General features: G+C 30.8%; 1 protein-coding gene and 1 long non-coding RNA gene across 2 annotated transcripts in view; one reads left to right on the forward strand and one right to left on the reverse strand.

The window, feature by feature from the left end:
- Window positions 1-8351, reverse strand: part of LOC111737260 — an 18259-nt gene extending 9908 nt beyond the window's left edge. The window contains exon 1 of the long non-coding RNA XR_002779395.1: window positions 8225-8351. This is a non-coding gene — a long non-coding RNA (uncharacterized LOC111737260). The remainder of the gene's footprint in view (window positions 1-8224) is intronic.
- Window positions 1-9158, forward strand: part of STPG2 (sperm tail PG-rich repeat containing 2) — a 260198-nt gene that overhangs the window by 234445 nt on the left and 16595 nt on the right. The window lies entirely within an intron of this gene.

A 9158-nucleotide genomic window follows, 5' to 3' on the forward strand; every position in this document is an offset into this window, starting at 1 on the left:
ACTCTATTCATTTGGCAAACATATCACTTTTTCCCTGAAACACAACAAAACCCATGTTGGAAAATTAGTTCTAGACAATTACACTCATATAAAAGACATTTTATTTAAATTTCTCAATGATTTCTTAAAGAACATAAATATTTAAAAGGGTAAATATAAAGCTAATGTGGAACCATGAGCTAGAGACATCATAAAAATATATATGAACATAGTATATGCCTAATATATTTATTTATATAATTTTACCTTTTTAATAATATTTTACTATAGAAACAAATCTGTAGACAATTACATATTTAATTTTTATCTATTCTTTCTGATGACTTTGTGAATTTCAAATATATTTAAAGACTCAGATATTTCAGCCTAAAGCATAATTTCCTTTTCAAAATTCTGTTTTTATCTCTGCAGAACATATACTTTTAGAAACAGAAGCCACAGAGGTGTGTGTGTATTCGTGTGTCTGTATATAATACATCTACATGATAACAAACCAAATTGTATAAAAGAGAGCAGAGGAAAGCAAGACTATTGCCTCATTCTTTCATGTTTCCAGAGACAAATTTTTTAAATTATTCAATGATGAAGCAAATGAAATGAAGGGGTGAATTTTTTTCTGTTGTTGCAATCCCATGATCTTCAGGCTTTTCAGAATATTTTTATAAAAATCACTTGGATTTTCTCTTCTACATTCTATTAGTTGCTTAAATTTTGCCACATTTTAATTAGCTTCATATTTAAACTACACTTTTAAAATAGATTTATCTGGTACTTTAAATTATCATTTTAAAAAATACACGACATAAAGTTTACCATCAACCATTTTTTAAGAGTACAGTTCAGTGGTATTAAGTACATTTACATTGTTGTGCTACCATCACCACCACCATCCACCCACGGGACTCTTTTCATCTTGTAAAACTTGAAACTCCACCCATTAAACGATACCTGCTCCCCACCGGAAACCACCATTCTACTTTCAGTCTCTGTGAATTTCACTATTATTCCCTTCTATTATAGATACCTAATATAAGTGGAATCGTAGAAATTTTCTTTCTTCCTTCCTGAGTTGGTTATCACTTTATCCAAAGTGTCATTCACACTTTTTTTTTTTTTTAAACCTGGGGACCTCTTTCTGGGAGCTTCATTGGTCTCCTTTTGCTTGCACTGGTTTTCCTCTAGGAATGATGTATATTAGTTCTGGGCTTTTATTTTATTGAAGTGGTGGCAGGACTTTATATTTCAAAATGTCTTCATTTTTCTCTTACATTGTCTTATTTTGCTCCATTATCTTCTAATATCATTTTACTGATGCAAATGCAATCAAATCACATTTTGCAATTTTGTTCCTTTGTAGGTCTTGTCTTCCTTTCTGTGGAAACACTTAAGATTTTCTTTTTATGCCCAATATTCTACAATTTCACAATGATGTACCTATGGCTGAGTATCTTTATCAATTGCTATACTCAGGTCCTTTACATTTTTAGAGGCCTTTTACATTTGAGGAATTCTCTGCTTTTCTGTACATCTAGAATTTATTTCATAATTTTCTCTCAGCATTTTTATTTTCTCTTTCTGGAAACAGGATTTTGGACCTGCCAGGTGGCTTTTTAAAAGATAGCTCTTTACCTTTCTATCATATTCTCTCCCTTTCTCTCTCTGTCTTTCTCTCTCTCCTTTTGCTCTATATGCTGAAAGGTTTTTTTCTTTAGCTATTTTTCTTTTCTCATTGAATTTTCTATACCTACAGTTATGTGCTCTTGGAATACATTCTTGTTCTCTGTTCTTTGGTTTACAGAAACAAAATTATTATAAATGAAATTTAGTATGTTATTTATTTAATTCTTTAAAGTTTTATTTTTTTCCTAAACAATTACTTTTTTTCTCTAAAATCAGTTTTTAAAATTTATTTTGTTTTTGCCTTTCGTGCTGTTAGCTCCTCTCATATGCCAGGTGATCTTTGGTGTCTGTTCATATATTTTTAAAAAGACCGTGTATCTATTTGGGTGCTCTTTGGGCACACTGATATAAGTGGTACTATTCTTTCTTTTAATAACAGTTCTGATTTGCAACTCTATATTATTTGGCAGAGTGAGGGATATATTGAATAGTAGGTGTTCCTTTAGCATGAATAAGTAGAGCAGCTAACTTTCTTCCCACTTAATATCTCATCCTCACTCTCATGTGTCCTTTTTTCTTAAATGCTAATCTGAAGGGTAGTAGAGAGTGATGTGCAGGAGAACATTGCATCTCAGACCGCTCAGTCATCTAGCAGCAAAGATAAATCAACAGGGATAGAGACAAGAAGAGTTTTGGTAGCAGTGTGTTCTAAGGTGTTTTTATTTTTTTGTACCGTATTATTTTAAAAAGTACTTTAATAAAGAACTGCAGAAACAATATCTTAATTAAATTTTTACCTATTTGTACTTAAGAAACAAAACTCAGAAAACTACCAATACAAGTAAGTTCTTTAACTTGATAAAATTTATAAACCACGAATTTGCACTAAACACTGTTCCTAAAGGAAGGAAGAAGAGGACACCCATTGTTACCATACCTTCTTAACAAAGTAGGTGGTTCACACCAGTACGTAAGGATAGAATACCTAAGAACACAGAAGGAATGGAAGAAATGAAAGAAAGATAAAACTACCTTTAATTTTAGATTACAGTATCATATAGCAAAACAATTTTTAAAAATGCAGGAACTACTAAAACTAATAAAATTTTGCATACTTGCTAGATGTAAAAATGGCATACATAATTCAAGTGCAGTTACCATGTTAAAAAATAATAAAAGTACATACAACTCTCAAAAGGAATTAACTGAGAGGATAAAAGATTTTTGTAAAGAAAATTTGTAAATTCTGATAATGGTCTAAATAAATGAAGAGCTAATTCAAGGCTCTCGAGTGGCCGACTTTATATAATAAAGATTTTTTATTTTTCCCAATTTTAATCTAGTTAGACTTTTTGAAAAAATTGATAGACATAAATTTTATATAAAAATAAAGGTATATGTATAACAGAAAGAAGAATAAAAAAGTGAGAAATTCTCATACCGTTTATTAAGACATTGCAGAACTATATTAAAACTATTGTGATTTTGGCACAAAAACAAGATAAGTGGATAATGAAACAAAGAAAAGAGCTCAGAGACAGATCCATGTATATAAGAAGACAGTTTATCATAAAGATGTCAATACAAATCAATGGGTAAAGGAAAATTTTAGTAGAGCATAGTTGGAAACTGAGCATACTAACTAAAGAAAAATAAAGCTAGAGACTTACAAAATATCACATACAGTGATGGAATCCATATGGATTAAAGACCTAAATGTAAAGGAAAACTACAAAGTTAATAGAAGAAAATATTGGAGAATACCATTGCAACCTAAAAAGTAGAGAAAGACTTCTTAAAAACTTCAAAAATAGGAGCCATAAGGCAAAAAATTGTGTAAGCTTGATTATGTCAAAACTAAGGATTATAGTTCAACATTAGGCACCTTAGGCAAAGTAGATAACAAAAGGAAGAAGATATCTGCAATGTTTAAAACTCTCGAGAGACTCAAATCTGATCTAAACAAGCAATTTATAAACTCGAGAACAAAACAAGAAACCCAAAGAGAAAATGGGCAAAGCATATGACATTATTTTATAGTCTTTATCGATTATTGCTTACTTTGTTCTTTTCCATAGACATTCAACTTATTCCAGAAAGACTCATGTTCCTTCTTTTTAAAACTCATTTATTTTTATGTTACTACTATTAGAGTATAAAAATGCATGTTAATGTTTTCAAATCTCAGGGAATAGCAATTATTGTAACTCCCCTGAAAAGTCTAGCAATTATATTACAAACACATAGGACTCTGACTTCAATGATAAAGTTCTCTAAAAAGACTCATTGGAATTGCAATTACCAATTCATTTCTAAAGAAAGGATAAATGCATTTTACAAAACAAATTGGCATGTGAAATAATGTAGTATCAGGTTTCATCTAAGTGTAGAACTCACCATTTTCCCTAGAGGCTTAAACAAATATTACATGAATGAGGGCTCTTGTAAAATGTTATGTTTTGAAATAGATTTCATTAATGGTTTCCAGTGATAATTTATTTCTTCCCTTATGCACAAGTCTCTTCTCATACTAATAATGGATAGCTTATTTGCATATAAATAGATTTCAGTATTTGCTGAAGCAGAGACCAAATATGTTTCTTTTTTTTCCCTCCTGGACATTATTAAACAAACAAAACAAAACAAAACAAAACAAAACAAAAAAGAAGGGAGGAGTATACTGCAATCATTAGCAGTCAGGACTTATAATAATTTTTTTGGTGCTTTTATTGGTATACTTCATGTCAAAGGTTTTGACCTCTATTAAAATTATTTTTAAAAAATCTGCATGGTTTTCTCATTGATGCCTTTTGGTATACCTTAAAACAAAAACAGCAAAGCAGCTTGAATTGGTTATTGAAATGTTTACAGTTACCCTCTGGGTATCCTCTCTTAATTAGTTTTTACTGTTTCTGATAAGGTAACATATTCTACTTTAGAGACAGTAAATGTAACTTCTGTGACTGTACTGCTTAATTAACTAAATCTGTTATTTTTGAGATATAACAAGTCACATGCTTATGATGGAGAGAGATTTTGTTCTTTTCAGTTAAAAATATACAACTGCTAATATTTTCATTATAATGTGGTTAAAAGCACCAAATCTCAAAAAAATTTTATTAGAGAATGTTCTTTTTAAATATGTCTTATATTAAGAAGGTTTTTGAGCCTTTCGTTTTAACTGAAATGGTCATTAATAGAGAAAGAACAATTAACTCAATGTTTGTTTAAAGATATCCATTTGATATTTGCTTCTTGACTTTCAGTGTTTGAAATAGGATATGCACCTGTATCACTGTTCTTTAAGTGAATAGGAGGCATCATAGTATGGCTCACTTAGGATTTTTCAGTAACTCGAAAAACAGCTGCTTTCTGGTAGGTACGACATCTGTTAATAACTGTCTTTCTGACCAGCAGAGGTCACTCAGTGCAAGGTGAATAATGACGTCGGTTTTCAAAAAAGACAGTAAACATGACTATTCTATTTGAGCAATTCTCTTTTACTTGGTTTCTGTTACTTGCATAAATACTGTTTTCATCTGTGGTTATTCATGCTTGCCTAGGTGAGTGAGATGGTTTCTCAGAGTCTAAATACCTTTCCAAATACAGAGCTAAGAATATATTGAAATAAGTGGTAAAGATACTATATTTAAATTTATGTATTTAAAAACATTTTATAGGTTTTTTCTATTAGTTAAAAAAAAAGATAGAGAAAATTGTCCCTCAAAGAACATGACACATTGCATGCTGCCACAGAGAGGCAGCCTTCACCAAAAGATGGGACTTAGGGCTGTTTGGTGTCTAGGAAAATAACATTTAATGCCAGATTTTTTTTAAAAAAAATATTATTTGTAACAGGTTTAGAAAGTAGCAGTGTGTGGCAGCTTTGACAATTAGCAATGTGAAAATGTGGAGATTTGCAGAAACTTGATTTTTAGGATTATGACATTTTTATTTTCCTTAAATGTATATGTACTTATGACTTTAAAAGATAGGTTGTAAAACCCAAATTATATTCACTTTTGGTATGCTAATAAATTAATAAGTCAGGAAAAAAATCCCCTAAATTTATCATATAGACCTCAATTTATTCCATCTCTTAGATCCAATTGACCTGTTATGGAAATGCCATATTCAAGTAAAGGCATAACATTCTCATTTAATTAACATGATATTTGTTCGGTAAATTTGATATTTTTGAAAGGTGCTCGAGACAGCTAAAGAAGATTAAGAAGGCAGTGTGACATAATAAAACGTTGTTAAAACCATAGAGCTAGTACAGCTCAGCTATTAACTTAGTTTTCTATAAAATTTAAAAAATTTTATTTCTCTTTTCCTCTCAGGGGTGTTAAACAGATTAAAAGTAGTTGAATAATTTGGTCCTTATTCATTGTGTGACTTTGTGGAAGTTGCTTAACTTTTCTGGGCCATTTTATCCCCCTTTTATAAAGGAGGAAATTAAAATTTAACAAGGTTTAGAGAATTTGTGAAGGGTACATGTCTTAAGAGCTTGAATTTAGATTTAGGTTTAAGGTTTGTTTCAGAAAATAACGGACTAAAATGAAATAGAAGTGATAATATACTTCAAAGAATTAAACTTCCATGGTCATGAAATAAGTTTTGCACATTTGGCTAAAAATTGAAATAGTATGACATGTCCATGATAGAATTTATAATGTGTTAAAGGATATACACTGAAAAGTCTCTTTTCTATATAAATAGTGCTAGTATCCTACTAATCTCTTTTTTTCTCAAGCAACAATTGATCTAAACTTATTTACAAACATTTATGTGATATATCATCTAAATAGCATTTTCACATTGTAAATAGAAATATTAATTCAAGGTATTCATTGTTCCATAGGCAATTATTGAAAAAGAAAGTAAAATAAGAACAGAATGGTTAAAATGCTTAAAGGCAGGGGAAGTTTTTAGTGGGTTTCTAAACTGACTCTTCCTTTCTTGGTTTGGCTCAGTTCAGATGAACAAGCATTGATTGAGGCTTTACTATAGGAAAGCACAGAGACATAAGAGATTCAGATATATTCTAGAGAAAATGATAGTCTCTTCCATAATTCGAGAAGATTTATTCTCTAGATTACTATTTTTTGAGATTATTTGAGGAAGAAATGATTTAATGTTAAAATATAGTATTTGAGAATACTTACATACTAAATCATTATAGTTTTTAGAGGTCTAAAGCAATAGGTTTTGTTAAAATTGTGTTTCTTTGGTTCTGTTTTCAGAGCATATGATTTATTATTTTGGCATGAATCGAAGGAATCTGTGTTCTAACACTAATCTGGATGATTCTGATGTCTATGATCCATAAACTGTATTTTGAGAAAAATTAGTTTAAATATATTGTATGAATATAATCCTCTTTGTTTTTTAGTCTTTATATTTCAACCCGTAGAACAAGTTTAGCCAGAGGCCAGTGGAGAAACATGTCTAAAGTCATGCAAGGGCTATGACTGGCCTTGCGGGTCATGCGTATGAAGCCAGATGAGGAAAGCCTTAAGTCTTTGGAAGTAAACATTAGTAATATAAACAAAACGTGTCCATCAGAGCATGAAACCTCATTCTGTCATTTAATCCATATAATATGGATTTAAGAAGCAGAATTTATTCATTTAAGTTGCAAATGAAAGTATTAACCTTTGTTTAATTGACTTGTCACTATATAAATCATGTAGGCTCTTCTTTCAGAAAACTCTAAACTCAGTGAATTTAGCTTTATTATAGCAAGCCTCTTCAAAGAAACATTCAAATACAAACACTTGTAGAAACCTAACCATTTTTAGCAAGTTATAAATATAGTAAATAGTCACAATTAAAATGGTAAAAATTAGCCATTTAAAAAAAGTTTTGCAACCATCAGATTTGTATGGAAGCAAAAAAGACCCTGAATAGCCAAAGCCACCCTGAGAAAAAAGAACAAGGCTGGAGGTATCACTCTGCCTGACTTCAAATTGTACTACAAAGCAACAGTAACCAAAACAGCATAGTATTGGCAGAAAAACAGACACACAGACCAATGGAACAGGATTGAGAATCCAGAAATAAACCCAATGTATATGGGCAAATAGTTTGACAGGAGTCAAAAATATACAATGGAGAAAGGAAAGCCCCTTTAATGGTGCTGGGAAAATTAGAAAGCCATATACAAAAGAATGAAACTAGACTTCTGTCTGTCACCACACACCAAAATGAACTCAAAATGAATCAAAGACCTGAAACAATAAATTGCATAGAAGAAAACATAGATACTAAGAGCATGGACCTTGGATTTAGAGAGGATTTTATGAATTTGACTTCAAAGGCAAGGGAAAGTAAAAGCAAAAATTAATAAATGGGATTATTTCATACAAAAAGCTTCTGCACAGAATAAAACAAAACAAAACAAAACAAAAACGTCAACTAGACAAAGAGGCAACCATCTGAACGGGAGAAGATATTTGTAACCAACGCCTCTAATAAGGGCCTAGTACCCAAAATATACAAAGAACTCATACAACTCAACAATTAAAAAAAAATCCAATTAAAAACATGAGCAGAGAACCTGAACAGACACTTCTCTCAGGAAGACATAAAAATGGCCAACAGACATTTGAAAAGATGCTCATCTTTACTAGCTTTTAGAGAAATGCAAATCAAAAGCACAATGAAATACGACCTCACACCTATTAGAGTGGCTGTCATCAACAAGACAGGTAATATACAAGCGTTGGAGAGGTTATGGGGGAAATGTAAATGGGTATGGAAAACAGTACGGAGTTTCCTAAAAAAATTAAAGATAGAATTATCACATGACCTAGTAATCCCTCCTGCGTATTTGCCCAGAAAATTTGAAAACATTTATCCATAAAGATATATGCATCTTGATGTTCATAGCAACATTATTCACTATGACCAAGACTTGGAAACAACTAAAGTGCCCTTTGGTAGATGATTGGATAAGGAAGATGTGGTACATATACACAATGGAATATTACTCAGCCATAAGAAAAGATGAAATACGGCCATTTGAGAGAACATGGATAGATCTTAAGGTTATTATGCTAAGTGAAATAAATCAGACAGAAAAAGTTGAGACCTATATGATTTCACTTATATATGGGACATAAAACTGAAAGCACCAAATAAACATGACAATCAAACAGTGACTTATGGACACGTACAAATAGTTTAGTGGTTACTAGAGGGAAAGGAGGGGGGGAGGAAGATAGATATAGGTAAAGGGGGTCAAATATATGATGACGGAAGTAAATTTAACTTTGGCTGGTAAACAGTACGATATACATATGATATGTTATCGAATTATACTCTTGAAACCTGTGTGATTTTATTAATCAATGTCACCCCAATTTATTCAAAAAATAAACATAAAAAAATATGTTTTAAATCATAGCCCATTTACTATAGCTTTCTTAATGAATTTAGTTTTATTAATGTTAACCAAATATTTTAATTATTTTAAAAATACCATTTTTATTTATATTTAAAGAATTCTGCATAACTTGATCTATGACATGACA

The sequence above is a fragment of the Pteropus vampyrus genome, unplaced genomic scaffold (assembly GCF_000151845.1).
Source record: "Pteropus vampyrus isolate Shadow unplaced genomic scaffold, Pvam_2.0 Scaffold25, whole genome shotgun sequence".
Classification (NCBI taxonomy): domain Eukaryota; kingdom Metazoa; phylum Chordata; class Mammalia; order Chiroptera; family Pteropodidae; genus Pteropus; species Pteropus vampyrus.